This window comes from Silene latifolia, chromosome 4 (genome assembly GCF_048544455.1).
Source record: "Silene latifolia isolate original U9 population chromosome 4, ASM4854445v1, whole genome shotgun sequence".
In the NCBI taxonomy this organism is placed as follows: domain Eukaryota; kingdom Viridiplantae; phylum Streptophyta; class Magnoliopsida; order Caryophyllales; family Caryophyllaceae; genus Silene; species Silene latifolia.
The window spans coordinates 47,637,851-47,665,351 of record NC_133529.1 but is presented as its reverse complement, the minus strand read 5'-3'; the positions used below and the strand labels follow the sequence as shown (position 1 = coordinate 47,665,351).

The window sequence follows — 27,501 nt, the reverse complement described above, 5'->3', positions numbered from 1 at the left end:
TCTTTATTGTCTTTTTCGTGTTAAGCTATGTACCTCTAAGTTTGTAGGATTTAAAATTTGACTCGGATAAATTTGAGATTGCTATGGATTAATACTAGAGTTAAAGATTAATGCTTGTATTTTCGAAAAACAAATGAATTCCAAGAGTCTTCCAAACACTAGTATGGAATTGAAATCTACAATTGTATTCCATGGGTTAACCAAACAACTTTTAGGAATTGGAATTGGAATTGAATATCTCCATTTCAACTTTCTGGAATTAGATTCATGTAAACAAAATGAATTCTTATTTGCCAAACACTACCTAAGTGTAAACATATCACTGAAAAATCTTGAGTATAATAGATAGTAATTTGTAATTTTCCTTTTTATTATTAACGAGTAATAAAGGATGATTCACCCATGGACGGTTCTAAAAGATGATTCATGTCAGCCGATCCCAAATCATTTTGGGATTAAGGCTCTGATGTTGTTGTTGTTGTATTATTAACGAGTAATAAGTTAATGTGAGGGCATATTACTAGCAGATGATAGATCCTAAAGGGTGTTGCTCATTCATGTACATGATTTACTCAATCATGGACATGATTTCCCACATTACCCCTCTTAATTCAACACCAATATTTTTCAATTTTCTTCAAAATCCATTACTCCTTTCAATTTGCTTTCTCCACATCCTCAACCACCACTCCAGCCGCCACCACCCAACCACCATGCCTATCATCACCTACCCCTCCTGCGTGGCCGTTGTCTAAACCCGCCCCCTTCATCACACGTCCTGACCTACTATTATACATGCTTTACGAACTGCGATATCGTACTTAATTTTTGTTTGATTGAATAGTATAAAGAATAGGAACATCAATGCATCTCCCCTGGTTTCATAAGTTTTGTTTATTCATTCGTTTCTAGTCCTTCACTATGTGTGATTAGTCCGTCTCGAAACAATTGCGTCTTCGATCGGTGTATAGACTATAGTATTGTATGGGTGAATTATACTTGATTTTCATAAACCCTCGTAAAATTAATCCTAATTTAATTTATATCTACCTAATTTAAAACAAAATGAAGGATGAAATCTTAAAAATCAAATAACATAAAGATTAGAAAATTTCACATGATCCAGCATATTTTTTGAAGTACGAGTAATCAAGTTTTTGGGAATTTAGGGATGGAAATATCTAGGGTTTGGCTGACATTTTTGTTGTAATTTGAAGATTGATACTACTTCCCCACAGTCTAACCAACATTCGTGCTAATTGTCTCATCTTCTTATATAACGTTTTTCGTATATATTTTTAAAGTAATTTGCATAATTAATGAATTCACTTGATCAATATGCAAATTAAGATTCACAATTGAATAACTGATGAAGATATTCATTAATTTGAGAGAAAGGAAGAGAGAGAGAAGAATAAGAGAGAAATTTCTTCTTGTTTTCTAAAAGAAGGGTATGCAATGGAAAAATTATGGAAAAAAGTTCATGAATGAGTAAAACGCGTCCATGAATGAGCAGCTACGATCCTAAATTATAACGAAGAGAGTAAGATTTAGAAACATAATTCCCTAGCAAGTTACGACTCACGAGCCTTTTCAAATGAAACGTAATTGCATTTTCATGTGTATTGACTCTTACATGTCACTATTTAGTAAGCCACTTTGAAGAGAATCTTAAATGTAAAACGGAGTCTAGACATATACTCCCTCCATTCAACTCCACAAGACCCTTTTCTATTTTACACACTATTCACAAGTGAGCATTCACTATCAATTTTCTCTCAATACGTAAGTGAAAATATATTCATGTGGGATCTTGTTTGATTCGTCTTTACGAGTAGATTGAAAATATCTAACTTTTATAATTTTTGCAAATACGTAGCTAACGATATTTACCGCGTAAAATACGCCTTGGCAAACGTGAAAAAAGAAAAGGGTCTTGTGGAGTTGAATGGAGGAAGTATCTAACACCGATTAACGATGGATAGTAATTGGATATATAGGTAATTTAAATGGGTTTCCCAATTACAACCATCTTGTATATGAATTTGTAAGAGCATCTCCAATGGTTGAGTAAAAGGACTTGCTTGCAAATTCTTAAAGTTTCAAGCTAGTTGCTCAACCATTGTAGAGCTCCACATGAACTAGCTTAGTTTGAGCAACTAGCTCCATGGAGCTAGTAGCTCAAATGGACCCACAAAGTGATATATGCCAATTAAATAAATGTATGTGAGTTCATTTAAGCAACAACTCTTATAGCTTAACCATTGGAGGAGTTTGTAGCTTAAAAGTGTTCTAGTTCAAAAAGGTGATGTGGAAAGTTAAGCTAGTTGGGTTGTTGCTTACCATTGTGGATGCTCTAAGTAAACCTATTGAGTACTATGGCCAAACTGTACTGGTGAATTAAATTAATATTCTAATGTGGCAATGAAGGATTAAAAAATATGCTTGTATAGTTGTATGGCAATAAATCAACGTAGAGTTAGAGAGTGTACATTAATGGCAAGGTAGAGTTGAAGAATATTAGAAATAGCAATGCAGTATACTGCTACAATTTCAAAGATAACCCAATCAAACACTCCATTTCCTCCCAAGCACCATGGTTTCATTAAACATCTTGTTTTTTTCTTCCTTTGTTTTCACATCAACGGGAGTTGGAAGTGACAATAGCTCAAAAAAAGTGAATCATATAGTGTACATGGGCTCAGTTGATATACCAGGTAGCAAACAAGTTCTCACCCAATTAGTACAAGAAAAGAATGAGGGTGGGATACTGCGAGTTTACCACCACGGTTTCCACGGGTTTGCAGCACCTATGTCAGAGGCAGAGGCATCAGAATTGGCCATGCACCCTGGCATAGTGTCTGTTTTCCCGACCGTTCATTCCAAATTCAAACTACCCGATGATGGGACTTCCTTCAGGCTCAGACTTTATCTTACCGACCTACCACCACTATTTTTTCATCCGAGGGGTCTTATACCATCATAGGTGTTGGAAAATAAGGACATACGTTTATGCGGAAGCGATCAGATCGTTGTGCTCGCAAATTGCCCACTACCATATATTCGTACCTCCGGCGGCTACTAGAGTCCCGGAATATGTCCACGCCCCAAATCCCAAGTCCCATATTGATGGTGGACTTAGCAACTAGAAAAGAGTATGTTTGTATGTGTATTTTGTGTGTACGATCCATACCATTCACATCAATTTCTTCTACTTATATATACCACATATGGGAGTTATAAGGAGGATTAAATCACATTTTAGTGACTAATTAATAGTGATTTATTAGTATGTTAATGAGGGCAATTAATGGGATTGAATGTGACCGTTACGTGGCCGGACAAAAATCAATACTCCCTCTCGGCCACACAACCGAGTTAATGCTCCCACTTTGCCACTAGTCCAAGGTAATACACCACGTTGGTACAAAACCAAGTGAACTTTATTTCTCATTCACAAAGATAGAGAAACGTATCAATTTGACCACATGGTCAAATTTATCACAACACAATACTCTATAAACAATCTCTTATGCTTCATACGGGAAATGAGGTGTGCGACCAAAACGTAACAATGTAATGTTATATTAATTTACCATCAAAACTAACATAACACTTTCTCATTATCAATACCCCAAATCATTCTAACATCACCGTTAGCATACACAATCCCTATATGCTATCATAATCATTTAGTTATATACACAATATAACCCCTGGCCAGGAAATTATGGTGAAGTTGAATTGATCATTCCTTAAACACTAATAATAATCCATCTCAACTTAACTGCTTTCCTAACATGATTCGTTGAACCTTAATCTTTTAGGTCCTTAGAATTCATATTAAAGTAGCAACATCAAGAATTAACTTCATATCATAGCTCCAAGTCAAAAGGGCATCGAACAAAGTTGGACAACACAGTCTATAGGATCACACAATGACAAAGTAGGGAATCATCTGTCACTCCTAACGTCGACTTACTAAGACACATAGTATGATATATGTGTCACAACATAGCTCCCACTACGATGGGCATATCACGCTTCTATGTCGTGCGAATCATAAGTCTAGATACTACTCAAGTATCTAACCCAAGCCACTAGATTGGTATACACAATATCCAATCCGACACTTGTGATTCGGTTCAAAGCTTTAGTATGAAAATATGGTGTCTTCTCATACTTCGACTACAAAAGTCTCATCTTAGACTTACTAAGGCGACTATATAACGAGTCAATATCTTTCCCATACAACTAATGTACAAAGATAATCTCCAACACTCACTAAGTGTTAACATGACTCAGTCTCATCTTGCCCACTACACAAGTGTCAAGGCGATTACCCGTGTGATTAGGCAATCTAAAAGCTTGGTGATATCTTTTGTGCCTCATCATACAACAAAAGCATATGAATATTTCCAAAAGATATAAAATCTTTATCCAAAAAAAAAGAGTCCATCATAAAACACATCCACAACTCAATAAGATTAAAACTTAAGTTGACGCTTTCGCACAATTAGCTCAACACATGAACTAATTAAGAACACATCTTATAAAATAATGCGCCAATCATCTTGTTTGTTAATCTTACTTGATGACAACCCTTAGTCCCACACAAGAACTAATTTACTCTTACCACAAAGGTAAAAGTGAAACACACTTGATCTATTACATATAATTGTACGTGTAGAGGATTGATTAGGTAACAAATACTTATGAATCACAAATTGACGTTCAACCATGTACTAAACAAGGTACACATTAAAATGTCAACTACACTAGAATAAGAAACAATGCTTAATCGTTTCTGACTTTTGAGCATTGGTTTAGACATAAAAGCTTTATTTTTCTTCTTAATACCAATATGCCACCCATTAACAAAGAGAAACTTATTCTCCTATATAATTTTGACATAACCAAAATTATTCCACAATTCCAATTAAATCATCACACAAATGATTTATGAAACTTGAAATAGATATGGAAGAACATTCAACACATGAATAAGCTTGAAGGACGCAAAGGTTTATCATCTTCTTAATCACTTGAGACAAACTCAACTAATCAATCTATGCATATAGGCTTTTCTCGAGGAACTTGGTACGAGAAAATAGTCTTTACATCCATTTGAAAACAAATCCAAAAAGATAATCAAAGCTTAGAAGAAATGGGAACAAATCCCAACATTTGAGAACATATCTCTAAATAGTCTTAAACCTTATTGTCATAACCATTTGTTGTCACAATGTCTATTTACTCTCATAATAACAATCCATTTTTTATTACTTGGCAAAAACTCACTTATTCAAAAGTGATAGCTCCCACTTACTAAAAGTGGTACAAAAAATGAATAGAAAGAACAACTCCCACTATTCTCTATAATGAGCAAAACACCTTAAGGATCGACCTTATGTTAATCCTTAAAACTTGACACACAAGTTAATATTAGCTCATTAGTAGACAAACTGTCATTGTTACCTTGGATCATGGAACTACTCCCACTATCCAAGCATGAAGAGAAGTTAAACTATCCTTGGTGCCTCAACGGGTTCACAAAATTCTCCCACTCACCAAGAGATAGTTTTGCATTGTAACGAATACAATACAAATGTCTACTAGGCTTCGTCAACACTTAGAAACACATCCAAGTGAATAAATATTGTGGGCCACTTAAACACAAAGTTTGACAAATGTTAAGACATGAATAACCAATCATATATCCAAAACTTATTTGGAGCGAGGAAATTTTCCTTAAAACATATATTTAAGGAATCCCCTAAATCTATAAGAAGGAAAACTTGATCATCGTTAGACGTCACTTAACCATGTCAAGTGATGTACAATTCCTCAATTAAAACAACCTCTTGTCATAGCAATTAGGAACTGTAAGATCAATGCACATATTTTTCCTGATTTACACTTTGAACATATCAAAAAGTTATTCACAACCAGCACATATACTAAGAATTCTGACTCTAAGTTTGAAGTTGGTTTCACTTTTATCATAAAATATTTGAACATATCAAACACTTTATAAAATGACAAAATAATGGATACAAAACCCAATGCATGAATAATCTCAAAAGAAGAGGAAAAACAACGGTTTCATGATACTCCTTAACATTTAACTACTCACAATTAAAATAAAAAAACAGATTGAAATATAAAAGTTTATAGACAATATAACATATATATATGAAAAATGTAATCAAACAGACGAATAAAGTCATGCGGTGAACATATATATTATGGCCAAAACACATAGCCATAACGAACTATGAACATGAGGTTAAATAATAATCCGTGATTTCCAATAAACTAATTATTGAAAAATAATCATGCACTCCAAGTGCATAGAGAATTAACAAATCAAAGTAGCACACAGCCTCTTTGAAAAAAAAAACACAGTTTAGCATAGCTCAATGTGAATTATCCATCGACAAACAATGGATTAAACAACTACGAGTTATAAAATTCTCGCTCCGTTTCTAAATCCACAAAGGACAAGAATTACCAGCAGATGCAACAAACAAACATGTAACTCGAATTGATGGAGAATGATGTCATTTGACTCGAAACTAACATGAGCCAAATTTATAGTATCTCCATACTATTCTCTTGTCGACACTAAGTCAGACGTAATAAACAATACCACATATATGTCCTCAATAGTAAGAAACATAGACTATTAGTAATCGTACTAGAAGGCATTAGCACCAAAAAGACACTCTTCTCGAGGATACGTTTTGAGACATTTACTAAGGATTGAGTATGTTGACTATGACCTATTAAGAGTTTTCTATTTTTCTAATCCCAGAATCGGATGGCAAACAAATCGCCACGGAAAAAATAAACTCTTACGTCAGCCAATCGCGTGTTTAAAAATCATTTCACATAAGATAAATAAAACACGGTGACAATCCTCAAATACTCCGGGTCAAGACACACAATCTTATACCCTACGACAAAACGAATCTGAGTTACACATTAGTCTCACGCTACACAAGCGGTAAGACATGTCTCAAAACTAGTTAATAGGTCTACATACAAAAGAACACAATTTTGCATGCATAAAGTTTACTATATTTGAACAAATACTGGTAAAGAAAAAACAAATTCTCATTATCCTACTCATTAGAAAGATATTTAACCTCGATCATATAATAGTGATCACAATTTCTCAAATCGTGATTTTAATAAGATCCTAAATCTTATCACTCTAGTGATCAAAGTTCAAACCGCTTCACTATGGTGAACAAATCACCAAAAACACTTGTTGTCATACACAAGTATATGGATTAAGGCACATTTTCAAATTAAATTATCAAAATCCCTTCATTTATATTGTTCGTTCGAAAATTTCGCTAAGCTCATAATCATCACAAACGCCATAAACGAGAAATTTCAACAATTTAATTAACTCTTAAGATTAAATGAAACAAAATCATTAATCTTTAATAAACAACTAAACAAATTAGCCATTCACCCTTACAAATACCACTAAACAAATTAGCATGAATAATAATATCACTTTGATATTAGACAAATACTATGCAAAACAAATTTGCATATCGTTAAAATTAATTAAAACTTGACCATAACACATATGATAGTTTTAATGAGTTATTGATACGCAACTAATAGGTATTCAAATTTCCCGTCTCTCATGTAAAAACCAAATTTACATGATTTCACATATTACTAAGATATAACGGGGTCTTAGATGTAAAACGAATTTACATGTCCAAGTGTATCACGAAGATATAAATCTTTTCGTAAAATAAATTTACGATAACTATTAAATCACAAAGATTTAATAAGCCTTCCATGCATGTAAGTTATATAAAATCTTATGAATAAAAAATTGTCAATAAGATACTTATATTCCCGTGTAATACAAAATCACACAATTTTCACAAGATAAAATAAACGAAACGAATTCGTAAGTTCTAACATTATCCTGAGAAACACAATATAGAGATAACTATGAGTAGCATATACAATCAAACACGGAGTTTTAGTATTTCTCATACCCATAATTTTGTTAGCCAAATGCTCAAAAATAAAATGTCACTAAGACGCTAAAATTTACATACAAGGAGAAATTTTTACGTAAATTATAAAATATCACTCAGATATTTACCATTTACACGTAAAATAAATTTATGAAACATATTCATAAAATAATATAATATAATTAATATCATAAAAGATATGGTATCACCCACATAAAACATATTTATATGGTCCAAATACCAGGGGCATATGAAACACATTCATAAATTACTATTTTATGATTTAAAATTACTAAGAAATTAAATTATGCATATAAACAAATTTATATGGTCCACACTTATTTTCTTTATATGAAACATATTCATATAATCGTAATTTTAACCACAAATTGGTACTCGTACATAATAATATCACAAAGATATGTATTTATACATATAAAAGTTATTTATATGGTCCAGAGACAAAAATATACGAAATACATGAAACTTATTCATAAAATGTCGTAGGGTATTAATTAAAATCACAAAGATATTGAATTATATGTATAAAACAAAATTCATACGATCTAATAAGAAAAATTACATGAAACACAATCATATAATATAGAGCTAGAATTATATGAACATATCATACAAGTAAACATAGATATAACAGCCAAGTAAGTGAAATACGGAATGCAAAATAATAAACGACTCATTTATTTTGCCCTGGACCCATAAAGTCTCCCATTCATCTTTCCAATTTTCAATTAAACATAATCCTGCTAATTCCATCACCATTTGTCTTTTGGTAATTCTTCACAAAGAAGACGACCAAGACTATGATTGACATATATATGAACACAGGTCTGATGAATGATTGACCATACTCGCAGTTCTGAGTTCCGACCTCAGTGCGTGTAACACATACACGCCGCCGACTGCGGACCGAGTTAACTGACTCCAACACAGATCAGTCTAGTGAATTGTCATCGTAGCAATTCAGACATCTGGTCAACTGTCGTCACAAAGACGAGATTTTCAGTAGCCCGTGAATCAAATATTCGAGTGTAGTTGATATTTAAGGAGCAAGGCTAGTTTCCAAATTGACTCTGTATCATATCAGGATTCAGGAGAGTCGTAACCTCAACGGTCACAATCTGTCTTGCGGGTGTACACAAACTCCATAACGTCAAGTGTGTAACTGACACGCATGATTGTTGTGTACTTACTGGGTTCGGTTACATCGACGGATGTGCGACTAACACACGTTGGTCAGTGGCCTTAGCAACCTTTTGAACTCAACAGGCCCACCCGGTGTGCCTATGAGATGAGTCGACTAGAGGACCAAAAGACTACACTAAGTCCGATGGTAAACAGCCACATAAGCTTAATGGAACACACAAAGTGTTTTTACAGGGACTCTCATCATTTTAGTAGTCTTCTTCAGAAAGAAGAAACCAAATGAATACGAACTAATCATATACATATGGCCTTATGGGAACAATTGGCAGTGATTGTGTAATTGGAAAAGTAAATATATGAACTAATCATATTCTAACATTCTAATATGAACGGATCATATTAAAATAGGGATAAGCGAAAAAATGGAAGGGGCGGTAGCAAAACACATTTGCTCTGATACCACTGTTGGAAAATAAGAACATACCTTTATGCGGAAGCGATCGGATCGTTGTGCTCGCTAACTGCCCACTACCATATATTCGTACCTCCGGCGGCTACTAGAGTCCCGGAATATGTCCACGCCCCAAATCCCAAGTCCCATATTGATGGTGGACTTAGCATCTAGAAAAGAGTATGTTTGTATGTGTATTTTGTGTGTACGATCCATACCATTCACATCAATTTCCTCTACTTATATATACCCACATATGAGAGTTATAAGGAGGATTAAATCACATTTTAATGACTAATTAATAGTGATTTATTAGTATGTTAATGAGGGCAATTAATGGGATTGAATGTGACCGTTACGTGGCCGGACAAAAATCAATAATAGGCATTTTTGATACTGGTATGTTCTATTTTTTTTTACATTCACCAACACGGCAACACCGTATATAGTTTCAAACTAGTTTATATTAATGTAAATTTTCAGGTATCTGGCCAGAATCGGAGAGCTTTAACGACAAGACTATGGGTCTCGTTCCCTCAAGATGGAAAAGAGAGTGTATGGAAGGACCTGGCTTCAAATCGTTCAATTGTAACAGGTATGACCTTTAATTAACTCTTAATTAGCTAAATAAGAAAATTAGCTAACTAATATTACAACAATTTGCAGATGAAGAAAAATAACTGCCAATACTGTGATGTTGTCGCTTGTCTGATACACCTTCACAGCCCATTGTAATACTTCCTCAAAATCTAAACTCGTTAACAACTGTTTGAATACAGTCTCGAATGATGAGCGACATTATGTCCTCTTTTCTGAAGCTCCAAGGAAAATCGTTCTTGTGACCGCCTTAAATATCTTGGAAGCCTCATGAATTCTCATTTATGTTTGCATTTATATTAACACTTAACACCGGAGACTTCATTTTCTTTTTGTCCATTTTGATGAGATGTAATCCCTCGTTTCTATGGGAATTAGCAGAAAGTTAATTGGAGCGCGATATTACAAAAAGAGTTTGCCTGAGGTTCCGTCCCCCAGAGACACCTTTGGGCATGGTACTCACGTGGCGTCAACAGCAGCTGGGATTCCAGTACACAATGCTTCCTACTACGGCATAGCGGCTGGGACAGCTAGAGGTGGGGTCCTGGCATCACGCATAGCCATGTACAACGTGTGTCAATTTATGCATTGCTCCTGATCAGCTATATTAGCTGCATTTGATGACGCCATAAAAGATGGCGTTGATATCCTGATACAATTCTGATGGCACTACTAATTAAATTAATTTAGTGCACTGCCAGGGATCGAACACGGGTTCGAATTAGTGGTAGCTGATGCAATTAGGAGTAGTTAGGATGGAATAAAACTAATCAAAAGATTAGAGTTCATTAGTTAGATTATTATCTTTTAGTTGTCAGATTAATTTATTGTTTTCTATTTCATTTAGGAGTCTTTTACCGTTAGCAAATTAGGGCTATTTAAGCTAGAGTTGTACGTTATTCTAAATCATTGAAAGTTAATAAAAATTCCAGAAAAACGATCAAGGTTGATCAGAAAATTCAGATTTGAGAAAGTACTTCAAATCTTTGATTTAAGTTAAATAGGTCTTTAACTTAAGCACCCATTGTTCGAGATATAGGTCTATTTCGAGCAAATATCTCATTGACTCGAAGTCTAATTTGACTTTTAGTCAAATATCTCTACGGAATCAACTTGTCCCTCGATTATACGAGTCACGAGTTCGATCCCTAGCACAAAAATCGTCTTTTTATTTTATTCGCTTCCGCATTCGTATCAGGTCCGATGATAATTGATTGACAGAATTGAAGAGAGTATTGAGATGAAAAAAAAAAAGATCGATGCGTTCGATAAAAAAAAATGTTGGAGTTTGACGCGATCAAGCTTTAGCCCGAGTAATATTCAATAGGTCTTGAGTATTCTCAACATTACTCGTGTTATAGGTCTAGCACCGAGTAAATATCCCATTGACTTGAATTCGACACATGAATTCAAGGCAAATATCCCTTTGTTTTATTTTTCTGTTAATCCGCTTCCGCATTTTCGCATCATATGGTATCAGAGCTTCGGCTCTTGATTTCCTTAAATCTAGACGGTCCTAAGTGCGTCAAAGCCAACTTGTTAGTTGAATTTCTGATTGCGATTGGAGTTCAAGGGTTAAACTCGGGCAGGAAGTTTGAGGGTTAATCGGTTTTGATTACTCATCCTAGGAGCACGGTTATAGACCAAAAAAAAAAAAAAAAAGATTACTATTCACGTGGTACTGTTCACCAGGGGAAAAACATGTCGGGATTTTTCTCATTTGAAAGCAGCTATGAGGAGAATGTTATGTTTGATCCGACATTGCCTCCTATTTTTGATGATTATATTGATGAGGAAACAGTTGAGGAGGTTGATGCTGAAGTTATTCTCGTGCAAGGAGGGTGGAGGGGTGGAAAGCACGGGTGGAGACGGCACAAGAGGGTTATAAATGATTACTATGGTTGCAAATTCATAGAGATTGAAGATGATGAGTTGAAGAGGAAATTAATGATTTGCCCAAATAACTTCCCGTTCTTCTTCATCAATTTTGCATCTGAATTTGCTAGGATTGTATTCGATCCAGGGGAATTCTAGGGTTCTAAGAATCGGGACGATTCTTTTGAAGAAAGGGAGTATGATACAATTCTGATGGCACTACTAATTAAATTAATTTAGTGCACTGCCAGGGATCGAACACGGGTTCGAATTAGTGGTAGCTGATGCAATTAGGAGTAGTTAGGATGGAATAAAACTAATCAAAAGATTAGAGTTCATTAGTTAGATTATTATCTTTTAGTTGTCAGATTAATTTATTGTTTTCTATTTCATTTAGGAGTCTTTTACCGTTAGCAAATTAGGGCTATTTAAGCTAGAGTTGTACGTTATTCTAAATCATTGAAAGTTAATAAAAATTCCAGAAAAACGATCAAGGTTGATCAGAAAATTCAGATTTGAGAAAGTACTTCAAATCTTTGATTTAAGTTAAATAGGTCTTTAACTTAAGCACCCATTGTTCGAGATATAGGTCTATTTCGAGCAAATATCTCATTGACTCGAAGTCTAATTTGACTTTTAGTCAAATATCTCTACGGAATCAACTTGTCCCTCGATTATACGAGTCACGAGTTCGATCCCTAGCACAAAAATCGTCTTTTTATTTTATTCGCTTCCGCATTCGTATCAGGTCCGATGATAATTGATTGACAGAATTGAAGAGAGTATTGAGATGAAAAAAAAAAAAGATCGATGCGTTCGATAAAAAAAATGTTGGAGTTTGACGCGATCAAGCTTTAGCCCGAGTAATATTCAATAGGTCTTGAGTATTCTCAACATTACTCGTGTTATAGGTCTAGCACCGAGTAAATATCCCATTGACTTGAATTCGACACATGAATTCAAGGCAAATATCCCTTTGTTTTATTTTTCTGTTAATCCGCTTCCGCATTTTCGCATCATATCCCGTCTCTGTCCTTTGGCAATGATAACCCAATAGCCTTTTTACAAGACCCTATTGTAATTGGAGCACTCCATGTTGTTCAGAAAAGAATTACTGTAATTTGCGCGGCTGGGAATTTTGGCCCCTCCCCTCAATCTATCTTCAATTACGCTCCTTGGATCATAACAGTTGCAGCAACTACTATTGACCGATTCTTTGAGTCCAAGGTTATCCTAGGCAACGAGAAAGTTATCAAGGTATAAAGTATGGATTTTAATTGCTTCACTCGTTTAAGGCCATAACACTATCTGTATATAATTTCAGGGTGAAGGTATTAATTTCTCTCTTTTGAAGAAGTCCCCTATATATATAAACTTGTTGATGGAAGTGAGCATGAAAGCAGGCAAACTATAATTTTACCTTTGATTTGATTCATTTTCTCAATATTCTAACCCATTTAATATTTGTCTTCCATTTCAAGTTAAGCCTTGTATTTTTTGGTTCCGCAGAGTTTGTCAATCAAAGTCGCAACATGACCAGAATAGGGTGAAAGGAAAGATTGTGTTGTGTAACTTTAAATTTGATAACCAATACAACATAGATCAGTGTATATAACATTGCAGCAAGCAATGGGACGGAATTGCAGTACAGACTGAGGTCTATCACATTTGGGCACCATAGTGAGATTAGTTGCATTAATTTGTTTCAAGATCTTACCATGTTGGAAGAAGTCAAGCACTGCAGTGATTACATCCTTGCCTATCTCTCCCGAAGCATCTTTGAAAAACCTACTAGTATACCCATCTGGACCTGGAGATTTGACATCAGGGATACTAAAAAGAATATCCTTGACCTCTTCACCAGTGACAGGTCTAAGTAAAGTAGCAGCATGAGCTTCAGAACACCTAGGCCCCTGATCAATGATCTTGCTGTGGATTTTCTGCACCCCTTGACTAGAGCCCAGCAGGTGCTTATAGTAGTTCAGAAAAGCATTCTGTACCTTATCAGGAGACTCACACAGGTTGCCATCCATATCCTCAATCAAGATCACCCTATTCTTATTCCTCCTGTGCCTGATAGAATTATGAAAATAAGCAGAGTTAGTATCCCCTTCCTTGATCCAGACACTCTTAGCTCTTTGATGCAAAAAGTTATCCCTAGCCAGGCTCTTAATCTTAAGCTCATGGTAAGCCTCAAACTACTGCTGCTGTAGCTACATATTGTCAGGATCCCTGCCCAATTGAGCCTGTAGACCCTCAACCTCCTGCTGCAGCTTTGCTGTTGCCTTTTCAATATCACTAAAGGCATCCCTATTCAGCTGATACAGACCAGCTTTGAGTCCCTTCAGATTTGTGGTCAATTTATAGAGAGGAGTACCCTCTATGCCTCTGTCCCAGTTCTTCTTCACAGTGTTGAGAAACTCTTTAGAGCTGCCCCACATATTTAGGTATTTGAAACTGATTTTGCCCCTCACATTGGTAGAACTCCTTATCAGACATGGCGAGTGGTCAAATAAACCCTCTGGCAAGAAGTGAGCATATTTGTCAGGATATAGATCACACCATTCTTTATTAACTAAAAATCTATCTATCCTGCTATAAATTCTCTCCTCAGGTCTCTGCTTGTTATTCCAGGTGTACAGGAAGCCAGTAGCAGCAATATCCACCACCTCACAGTCCTCAACACATCTCCTGAAAGGTTCCATTTCAGCCATAGTGGATGCACCCCCATATCTCTCACTGGCAGCTAAGATACAGTTGAAATCACCTGCTATGGCCCATGGCCCTTGAGTCTGCCCAGCAATCTTCCTCAGATGATTCCAAAGAGGAGCTCTATCTTGAATGCCATTGAAGGCATAGACCATAGTCAAGTAGCATATGCCTTTGTCAAGCAAAGATTCAACCTTCATATGAATGAACTGTGCATTGTACTCAATAAAATTCACTCTAAACATCTTTGGTTGCCATAAAATCCAAATTCTTCCTCCACTATGATATCCATTATTAGTAGAAATACACCATCCATTATTGAAACTATTAACAACCTTTGAAAAATTTTTATTCTTGATTTTTGTTTCCAGTAGACCAAATAAGCCTATACCTTTATTCTGTAAGAAATAATTAATACTTTTCTGTTTTCCTACTCTATTCATACCCCTAATGTTCCAAAAACCAATACTATCCATGTGAATGTGTAGGGGAGAATTCATTACCATTTACACCTGACTTCATTGGGGGTGGAGAAGAAGCAACCTCCTTATAGGATTGAGCTCCAAAGTCCACTTTACTATATCCACCAGGCTCCTCTCTTCTCCTATTAAGAATAGTCAATCTCTTGATTGGAGGAGTTATAATTTGACCATTCTTGACTGGAGACTTACTAAAGTGCTTGTTCCACCAGGATCAGATCAATAACGACTTCTGTGTGCTGCTCAGGAATTTTCTTAGCAACAGGTCTCCATACTTTCCTAGTGGTCACAGCTACTTTCTTTCTTTGCTCTACTCTTTTGCATTGGTCCCCATCATGACCCATTCCTTGACACTTACTGCAAGTAATAGGCCTCCATTCATATTCTACCTCCACTTTAATCACATCTCCTTTTTCATCTTTAAACAAAATTTCTGATGGAAGAGGCTGATCCACCATCATCTCCACCATCACTCTTGCAAAGCCTAATCTCGTCCTCTTATTTGTAGCCTGATCACTTTTCACATAATTGCCCACCAAGCTTGAAATCTTTGGCAGACTCTTACCCAAGAACTTAATGGGTAAGTTATGCAAGCGTATCCAGGCAGGGACAGACTTGACATTAGCTTTTGTTAATTCAAGATCCTTCGTCCATTCCTTGACTATCATTGGCTTGTTATCAAATAAATAGTGCCCTGACAATACGACTTTCTCCTTCATCTCCACTGACTTAAACCTAACCAAGAATACACCATTTGGAAGGAAGGAAATTTTGTCAATGTTAAATTTTGTCCAAATACGCCTAATAAATCCCTCCACCACCTCCCACGGCGGATTAGCACCCAATATGAAGCACATCACCGCCTGATTCCAGTATTCTATCTCTTCCTCCACATCCTCAGGTTGGATTTGTAACATCTCATCGCACTCTGTTTTGGCATCATCATCCTCCCCAGACTCTGTTTCCTGCGTTTCAGACACTACTGTTTCCTCCTCTTCATGCACATCGTCTTCATCCTCATGGATAGATTCATCCTCACTATCCGTTTCAACAACTAGTTCAGGGATACCAACAAGTTCATTAATATTTTTCATTTTTCCATTCACATCAACATCAGGGCCGACATGAATCTCAGTAGGGTTTCCTTCTTTGGTTACGTTCATTTCTTCATCATTGATGGACGTCTCAATTTGCTTAGCAGGGATGCTCCGTCCTCGTAAAGACATCTCCCGCTGTCGTTGAAGGTTAGATTTCCTTGCCATTGGCGCGGAATCTAGGTCAAACTTCGCTTTCTCTCTCTACGCAGTCATAGGCTTTCTCTCTCTAGGGTTAAAATAACAAGTTTTTGTAAACTCTTTCATCACCACTACACATATTAGTGAGTGTTCTTTGTCCGTGACTCACTGTCCAAACCTCTAGGATATATCTATTGAGGACTTGCTTGGGATGAGAGTAATTATTAAGGGAGTAATGAGAGCTAAAATAAGAAGAAATGGAAGGAGATTGGTGGTTAGTGGTGGTTGTGGAGGGTGGAAATAGGAGGTGAGGGAGGAATTATTACCTCCACAAGAAGGTAATGCATTACTTGAGGGGGGAGGGGAGTAACAATTACTCCCTTAATGGAGGGATTTTACATTATATTTCCTCATTTCTATCAATTTCTACCTCCAACCCTCATCCATTCTTTCCATTTTTTAGTTCATTTTAGCTATATCCTGGAGGTTTGGACAACCAGTCACGGTACAAAGAACACTCACTAATATGTGTAGTGTTGATGAAAGAGTTTACACTAGTAGTGTAGAGGCACCACCAGGTTTGGCCGTACTTGTGGTTCCGAATGAACTTAAATTTAACAAACACCATAGATGGGTGAGCTACAGTGTAACATTTTCTTCATCACCACCGTTTGTTATGAAGAACAACACTTTTGGAGCAATCACTTGGACAAGTGGAAAAAATAAAGTCCGTAACTCCATTTGCAGTGAAGAATTTAGCTTGATGATGTGAAGAGGTTGTAGTTTCAGCTACTACAAGACTTATAGTAATTATTTTAAATAAAATCATGTGTTATTCAAGGTTTTCGTTTCTCTAATTTCAACTACATTGTACCTCAATAAAACAAAGGGTACTTAGAAAAACTGATGTCATATTATACTCATCTTGGTGAAAATGCAAGCCTAAGAAAGTTAAATGATTTAATGAGTTTATTATACTGCAGTATTTTTTCGATAACTAGCAGATTGGATTAGGATTTTGATCAATGATCCAATAAAAAATCGTGCAATACTTTCTCTTGTTCTAAATACCGTCAAAAACTGAAAGTCGTATATGTGAAACGACTATATTTCAGTAGCGCACGTATCCAAAACTTTTATGCAATTAACTAGATAATACATGTTGGGCCCGGTGGAAATGGAAGAAGTAACTCGTTTTGAATGACATGGATTGATGAGAAGAAGAGGAAAACAAAGCCATGGAACTCAGGATGGATAGCGCTAACGATAACTAAACAGTGTACAATATACTCCCTTCGACCTAGTCACTTATCCTTGGCGCTATCCCTCCTGAGCTTCACAGAATTATCCCTCATTATCATAGGTTCATGGGATATAAGAGGAGAGATGTATGTTGTGATATGTGAAATTGTGTGAAGTTGCCATCATATTTATAGCAGTCTATGTTACTCCGACTCTTCTAATTTCCTCGCGTATCCGTGTCCGACACTTGACACTCGGACATGAGTATGACACTTGGACACTTAATTTTATACCAAAATATGCATATTTTTCAAAAAAGCCAAGTTCGACACTTGAACACGCACCCGTGTCGGATACATCTAAACGAGTCCGAATAACATAGATAATAGTTATCAGCTAATGGTGCAGCCCAAGCCACTCACTTTCTGCGTCTCTTTTTTGGGTTTGACCATCTTACAATAATGGTTTGGTTTGACTATGTCACTTATACATGATGTTGCTCAGTGACTCAGTAGTTGAGTGTCTCTTATGGGTCACTTTCTCAGGTATATTGCCAAAACCCCTTGTTTTTTAGTGGTCGCTATATATTAGCTGCATTTAGATCCTCTTTCGGTTTTAGCTCATACTCTTAGAGTAACTTTAGTAGACAGTTACATTACCTTATAGCTTCAATTTTCACCTTAGCTTTTCAAGCAACTATGCATTTTGGCTACAAAGTCGTCTGGTGGTAAATAGTAGTATAATAAAGAAATGGTATAAAATACAATCTTTAAATTTATGGTGTATAATTATATATTATGGGATGTGATTAGCATAAGTCTAAGATGATTGTAATATTCCACCTAACTTGCACTATAAATAGAGGTTGCTTGGCACTTGATATAAGCAAGCTAAGTTGTGTTATACCTCTCTTAAACATCTGTCATAAACCTTTCTTGTAAAATATATCCACTTCTTAATAATTTAGACTTGGCAAAACGGGTTAACGGGTCGGGTTCGGGTCGGGTCATTTTGGGTCTCTCATCGATTTCGGGTTAATTCGGGTCGAGACGGGTCATTTCGGGTTTCGGGTCTGTTTCGGGTCAAGCGGGTCGGGTTGTTTCGGGTCGGGTCATTTCGTGTCAATGAATAATAAAGAAATAGACATTTCAAGTCTTTTTGGTCAATTAGAGTTATATTTTGTCGGGTTATTTTTGAGTTCGGTGGTTTAGGATCGGGTCATTTACGGGTCGGGTCAGCTACGGATCAAGAAAACTCGGGTCATGTTCGGGTCAGGTCCGGTCAATTCTGGTTTTCGGGTCACATTCGGGTGATGTAGTTCGGGTCACTTCGGGTCTCGGGTTAGTCTTTTTGAGTCGGGTCAATTGGGTCGGGTTAAATCGGTTCGATTTAGTTCGGGTTAAATTAATTTCGATTTCGATCGGGTTCATTACGGCAAGCAACTTTAATCGGTTTGTGCTATTTTGAGTTCAGTACTATATGGGTCAGGTTTATTTTAGTTCAATTGAATTTCGGGTCATAGTTTCTCGAATTGAGAGTTAAAAAATGGCTTAAATTAGACCTGTCAAAACTCGACCCGACCCGAAAACCCGACCCGCCCGACCCGTTTTTGAGGGTTACAAACCCGGTTTTTTCGACCCGCGACCCGTTTGACCCGAACTCGAAATGACCCGTTATTTTAGGGTCGAGACCCGACCCGAACGGTTCGACCCGTTGGGTCAAGGAAAAATCATGAATTTTATTAAAAATATTGATATTTATATATTATATTTGAAAATATAGTTAAAAAATAATTTTTTTATTACTTAAAATTAAAAATTAAACTAAAAAGTCAATTTTATATAACTTTTATAATATTTAATAATAAAATAATTATTAAAAAAACTTTATTTTAATAATTATATCAATATAATTTTTTGTATATGATGAATATGGTTAAAATAAAAATTTTAAATATATTTTACTTTTAAAAAAAAATATTTTTTAAATTAAAAAAATCGTTTAAAAAAGACGTTAAAAATTATTTCTTGACCCGTATTCTGACCCTAACCCGACCCGTGTCCCGTATAACCCGACCCGTATCTGACCCAACCCGTATTTGACCCGACCCGTATTCTGACCCGACCCGGGACCCGACCCGTTTGACAGGTCTAGCTTAAATGGACCTTATACTTTCCAATTTGAATGTAATAACTGATAATACTATTAATAAATAAATAATCAATGAAAAACACCTAAATTTGAGTGTATTTATGAGAAAATAAACAGTTTTCATTCAAGTGAATCAGTTCAGTTTTTATCGGTTCAGGTCTATTCAAGTTCGGGTTTCATTGGGTTATTATGGAGTTCGATTCAGTTTCGGTTTGATTCGGATGGAATCGGGCTCCGAGTACTACTTAATTTATTCATATCGAGTGGCCGATCAGTTATCAATTTAGAGGTTTAGATCGGTTTTTTGGGTTCGGTTTTATTTTGTCAGGTATACCTTTATCTATAATATTGTCAAACTTATTCATAATAATACTCTTAAAAATACATTGATCATTTAAAACCTCATTTGTGGTTGTATTCACTATGTGTTCATAATCTTGGTATCAGAGCCATGGCGGAATAACCTTTGGCTCTTATCTTCCAAAAAACAATTTTAAGCAAATAATGGGCAATCTCATACAAGGTGTTTAAAGTGGCAAGTATGCTCTGTGGTTGCCACTTAGTGGATCTTCCTCAACGGAAATTCAATTTAAAAATATGAAAAAGAATATGAGAAAATAATACCATTGAGTTCTATGTGTCTTGTACCTTGAGGTGCAAATTGATGAATAGAAGAATCACCTCGGTTTTATAATCATAAGAACCCAAGTATCATTATATATATAAAAGAATCTTGTAAAACCGCTGAGGTGGCACAATCTCCTTTGAGAATTAAGGTAATGCAGCCCTCACATTCAACCTCACAAAACCAGTTTTGTTTGAGCCAATCACAGTTTTGCAATATGGCCACGTCAGCAAAAAAAAAAAAAAAAAACAAAAAAAAAAAAAAAACAAAGTCCAATTAAATGTGGCGTACTTTTAACCTATCCCTTTGTCATTCTCTATGCTAGAATGACAATGAACATTTAGTAGAAAAAGGAAAAGTAAAACTGTCAATTCTTTTTCTATCAGTATACAATTTCCTAAGCCGGCGTGCTTCAATGTCCATTATTAATTCATCCCTATCTAGATCACAACTTACCAGGTAAATCCATTTTCCAAAAAACAAGCCTCATTCAAAATAAATTTCTAACACACTCACAATTCAATCATCATCCCCAACCTTTCCTGACTTCTCTCTCCAGATCTCATCCAACAAAACCCAACACCAATACCGCACAACCACCACGTTTGTATGATGTTGGAAGATGACGCAGAAGACAGTGCGATATAGGCTGGTCGCCGGTCGGTGGTTTTTCGTTTTCATGGCAATGATGTTCCAGTATAACATCATAAACTCAAAACCCTAAATATCCATTTTAATCTTTGCCTAAATATCATTTTTACTTCCACCCTTTACTTCTAAGGCTTCGCTATCTCTCAATTGCCTCACTGGTATCTCGGTCTCCTTTTTCTATTACTTTCATTTAATTTACTTTATAAATTAAAATTATAGCTTTTTTTTATTTAAATTGTTGGGTCTTAGTTATAATTTATTTATTTTTTGGGTATGTGAATCAGTGAAAAGAAGCAACAATGGCGATATCAAAGCTTGACAAGAAAATCGTGAAGATGCGTGTGAAGCTGTAATGCCTCTTGGTAGTGATTTCAAAAATTCAACATCCTCCTAGACTCTAATTTTGGCTATGATACATGATGGAAACAGTGGAAGAAGCAAATTAGCGATAGCTCATTAAACTACCTTCACTTTCTTATATTGCAAATTAGTAGTAAGTCCATGCAATTTTCATTATTAGTTATCTAGAGATAGGATCGAAGATGTGTATACCCGCTCTTACTCCGCCATAGAGAGGTTGAGGTGCTATGTAATGTTCTTGATGGTTGTTGCATGTGTTTAAATGAGTAATTTCTTGTGTCTATGGCTGCAGTGCCGCAGATTGGAAGTTTGGCGGAGAACAGTTTGTTAGAATGCTTTCAGATAAAGTATTTGTTCACTGTAAAGAAACTTCTTTTTCTCCACTTGGTTTTTATCGTCTTTAAGCTTAATGTTATGTTAAAAATATTGTGTACTTTAATTTCTTTCGAAAATAGTAGTGATAGATGTTCTCAACCATGTCATATTTCTGGTTGTTACATCCGTAAATTGTGAGTTGTTCGGGATTGTGGATTCATGAAGTAGTGATTTTTTAGTCATGAAAGCATCGGCCGTAAACTCTTTTTCCATCTTCCATGGACTGTTCGAACCAATAGATGAGAATGAAGTTACTTTATTAAAACAAGAGTTGAATTTATGGATGTATGGCAAAAAATTATGTTTTGTGGTGCACAGGCTTTCTCTATCCTTCTTTATCATTAATTAGTGAGTAAAGTTCTGTTTTCGGCAAAAAATTATGTTATGTCTGATTGGTCATATAACAATCTCCTAACAGCGTTTCTGTATGGAAAATTGTCCTTGGTGGATCTTTCTTATAAGGTAATTTTGCACTTTTGCTTGATATACTATAATATAATGTAACAGGCAGTGAACGGAACGGGTCAAAGCTGACGTTAGATGGGGTAGATGTCATGGCTCGGAGATTGGCAAACAGGTTGGTTAACTTGGACCTTTGTTAAAAATACAAAATAATTTAGTAGCTAACTTACCTTCTGTTGTTCTGCTTTTCAAATTTGTTAGAGAAACATTATGTTGGTTTCATTGGGTTAAGCGAGGTCATCAATTTCAGGTTCAGGAAATTATTGAAAACAAGCCAGAGCTTCGTAAAATTTCCTTTGTTGCACATTCAGTTGGTGGTTTAGTCGCAAGATATGCAATTGGTATTCTGTATCAACCACCTAAGGGTGATAATGAGAATTCAAGAGGGACAATCGGAGGTCTTCAAGCAATGAATTTTGTCACTGTAGCTACTCCTCATCTTGGTTCACGTGGTAACAAACAGGTAAATTATTCCTATTATGTGTTTTGTGTGAGTGTACTAATTGTACTCAGACTTGTGCCATATTTTAGTGGTTGGATTATACAGTGAAGAGGACAAAGAAAAAGGAAAGGGCTGGCGACGGTGGAGTTGGGTCGATGCGCCGGAGAGATCTGGACCGTCGTGGGTGACTGCCGACGTCAAGTGGTAATGAGCAATGACTGCGCTTCTTTAACAAATTAGTATGGAGTTCGTTGAGTTGGCAAAATTATAGGCTTTTTGGTACAATGGAATTTGTCGATGATGGATGACTGATGATGATAGATGATATTATTGAAAGTGTAAAAATAGGAGAGCATTAGATTTAGTACAAGGTAATAAACTGGAAAGTGAAAAGGTACGAGTGTGAATAAAGGTAGGTGTAAAAATGGCGGAGTAGTAGTGAATACTGATATTACTCGGGTTTGTTAATGGAGTGTGTATGTGAAATTTCTTTTTTCTTTTTCTTTTTTTCTTTTATTCAAAGGTACACTAAGGTCATACTAACAACTGCGGAGTATTAACTATTAACCAACTTAACAATGTTAATTGTATTTTTATTTCGCGTCCAAGGCTTGGGAATTATGAACCCATTTTAGTATCAAAATATTTTTACTTTAATAGAAAACTATATCACAAATTCTCATTTAACGGTTAAAATCATTTAGGATATTCTATATGGACATCCCTATATTTTTTCAAATTCTATGTGGTATCCTCTTTTTCCACTAAAAAAAATTGGGTGCGCGTATAACTTATGGTCACGAATTCAAAACGCAACGATTTTTTTTGTTTTCAAATTGATCTCCGTTTAAAGTGATTCGATTTTAAAAAAATATTACCACTTTCGAAACTTAATGCAACAGTCACGGTTGGTCAAACGTTTTTAACCAAATAAACTTTGACCAACTATATCTCATGGCTGCGAGTTCATTAAGTAACAATTTTTTTTTCCAAATTGATCGTCTTAAAGAGATATTTTGTTTAAACAAAAAAATGTCGTTTCCAAATTCGTGACCAAGAATTATAGACGGTCAAAGTATTTTTTTTAACTCAAAAAAGAGGGGTATACCATAGAATACGAAAAAACACAGGGCTGCCAAGTAGAATAACCTAAAACATTTTAACGTTATGACGGATCAAATAGAACGAAACATTATGACGAGTCTACTTAAATTGGTAAAATAAAAGGAAAGCTTTTAGGGATGGCAAAATAATTGTCCTATCTCAATAAATAAGGTATTATTTAATCCGTTTTATTCATAATATGAGTCTTAAGAGATCTAAAAGATAAACATTTATATGTCGAGCGAGACTCGGCCATCAAAACTATCTATATAGATAAACCATATTACAAACATCTCACAAATTTAATAAATAGATTTAATTTCTAAAAATTTAATACAGCCCCGTGAATTTTCACGGGTCTTACACTAGTTATCTTCTCATACCCTTGTGCCTCGTTGTTTAAAAAAGGAGATAACTCATTATTCTTACAAACTTCAAAGCAATAAAGTGGCTATGTTATGGTTTCTGGTCCATTATCACAAAAATGGAAAACACATCAAATATCCTATTACGCTCCTCTTCATCCTCTACCTACAGAAAATCTAATGCTAGTAAAATTGATTATCTTTATAAAATTGAATAATATATGATTGAAGATAGTAAGGTCCCTATTGCAGTGTAAAACCCAAGGACGGTCAATAATAAAAAGAACTCTGACCGAAAATTAACTGATAAGAATTGGATGTCATAAGCTTCTGTAATTTAATAGAATACCAAATGGTTCCTAAATTCTTGAATATTTGTGACAAATAACTTTAATATGATGACTGACTCTGAGTGAAATTTCAAGAATTTTAGATCATTTTAACTATTTTTAATAAATTCAACACATTTGTCCAATAGATGAACAAACTGACAATTTGCCTGAACCGAACTGTTTTGGAATTTAGATGACACAACGATATAATTATAATCTAAATTTCCCATAGAAGATTCACAGGAAACTCAAGAATATAATTTAACAAGTTTAATCAAAGAATTCCACGATTAAACACAGGAATCCTAGGCTTAAACCTGACAACACAACGAAGTTAATCCACAGCCAAGCACATGATTAATCTAATTAATGCCAAACAGAACATTGATCAAACTAACCACAAATTAAGACAGGTTAATTTATCAAGTCTGGACTCAAACTACAGCTTTCCACAAGTTTGAAATGGTTGAGAGAAATCTCAGGTTTTCATTCATTCAAAATAATCTGCTTTTCTCAGCTGGAGGCAATGGTCCTTATATAGGCCAGCCTTTGATTACAGTTGAGTACAATGTGATCCAAGGGCTACAAATCCATATAGGAAATATATAACATAATATAATATATTACAATTAGGTCAATTAAGGTAAAAGCATAGGTAAAACACAGGGAAATTCAGGCTATCAGTCCCCTTTTGTTTTGTTATGGTGCATGCCTTGAGATGTTTGCTTTCTTTATAAGTTCATGGCTCCAGCTGCTTTTTTAACTTAAGCAAAAGATGGCTTGTTCTTGTGGTATACTTCCCAAAGGCCTCGAATTCTTAGCTTGGTCTTTGCTTGATCAAATGAGAAAACCTTGACAATGACATTTCATATACCAGTTGCTTTATTATTCAGCTGCTAAATGAACTTAACTAGGACTGTTAACCCTGGAACTTTTAAAGACTTGTTGCTTTATTAAAGTTGCTATCAGCTGGCCAGATTGACAACTGATAGTTGGACCTTGTGAATCTCTTGGTAACCTGAGCATTGGATGAGCCTGCCTGAGCACTGGTTGAGCCTGATTGGCCTTGGCCTCATATGTGGCTTTGATCAGTTGAGCCCTGTATGTCAGCTCCTATTGTATCCTCCGTGGTTAGAAAGAGCTTGACCTCAATCCTGGTTCCTCTTCATCTTCTGACTCACCATAGTATAGACTCAGATCACCAATATTAAATGTTCTATGAACACCATACTCACCAGAAAGATCAACTTTGTATGCATTTGGACCAACCCTTTTAATGATTTCAAAACGACCCTCAACTCTTGGCCCTTACTTATTCTTTTTTTTAGCTGGGAACTTTTTTTTCCTGAGATGAATCCACGCCAGGTCCCACGGTACAAATTCTTTCTTCTTCCTTGAAACCCTGGCCTACTTCTGATAGGACTCATTTGTCTTCGCAATTTGTCTCTTGACATCAGCATGCAGTTTCAACATCTGTTCTGCCTGCTTCTTAGCATCATAATTCATCTCTTTCTTTAGTACACTTGACAGGTCTAAAGGCATTAAAGGATTAACTCCATAAACCACCTCCGATGGACTGTGGCCTGTAGCAGATGTTGGTGCCCTATTGAAGGCAAATTCAATCGCAGTCTTTCAATGACTTGTTGATAATACACCTCAAAATCCTTCTCACTGTCTTATTAGTGACCTCAGTTTGGCCATCTGTCTGTGGATGATGAGATGTGGTGAATGGTAATCTTGTATTTAGCAACCTCCATAAGGTCTTCGAGAAATAAATCATCAACATAACATCCCTGTCAGATACAATGGTTTTAGGAACACCATGTAGTCTGACAATTTCCTTCAGATAAAGCTCAGCAATGCTTGCAGCATCCTCAGTTTTCTTGAAAACTACAAAATGAGCCGTCTTGTTGAACTTGTCAACAACCACGATGATAGATTCATTGCCCCTTTGAGTCCTAGGTAATGCAACAATGAAATCCGTATTGGCATCCTCTCATGGCTTGCTTGGCACTGGCAGTGGGGCATAAATGTATAATGGCCTGCCTGATATGAGCTCTTGGCTTGTTGACATATTGAACATCTTCTCAGGGCAATCTGAACATCTGCTATCATCTTAGGCCAATAAAATTGGTCCTGCAATATTTCTAGAATCTTTTGAACCCCAAAATGCTCTCTAAAACCACTGAAATGGACCTCCTTGATTAATAGATCCATGTAGGAGCCTCTTGGAACACAGAGTTTATTTCCATGAAATAAAAATCCTTTTTGCAATGAAAATTTGGTTCCCTAAACCCTATTTCCTTCGGTTTGAATTTGCCAGTCTTCATAGAAATTTGGATCATCCATGTACAGTTCATTCATTAATTTAAATCCAAGGACCCTTTTTTTCATGACTGCCAGCAAGGAGTGTCTCCTAGACAGTGCATCAACAATAATGTTCTGCTTGTCTTCCTTTAATTTTCTTAAAAATGTAAATGACTGCAAGAATTCAACTCACTTAACATGCTTGTGGTTCAAGTTATGCTGGCCGCTGATATATTCCGAGGCCACATGATCAGAGTGCAACACATATGGCTTGGGTTTAAGGTAATGACTCCAATGCATAAGTGCCCTGACAAGAGTATAAAACTCCTCAGCTTGGCTCCATTTAATTTCTCACTGAAATAAGCCACATGTTTCCTTTCTTGAATTATTACAGCTCCAATGCCAACACCATTGGCATCACATTCAACCTCAAACAGATAATTGAACTCAGGCAATCTGAGGACATGTGCTTCACACAGCAGCTTCTTGATATTTCTGAAAGTCTGTTGAGCACTCTCAGTCCACTTAAACTCTCCCTTATTCATGCCTTCGGTAATTGG

General features: G+C 35.8%; 1 pseudogene; it reads left to right on the top strand.

Annotated features, from left to right (window-relative positions):
• Positions 1–2,695: 2,695 nt before the first annotated feature.
• Positions 2,696–13,516, top strand: LOC141651480 (CO(2)-response secreted protease-like; annotated as a pseudogene).
• Positions 13,517–27,501: the final 13,985 nt, after the last annotated feature.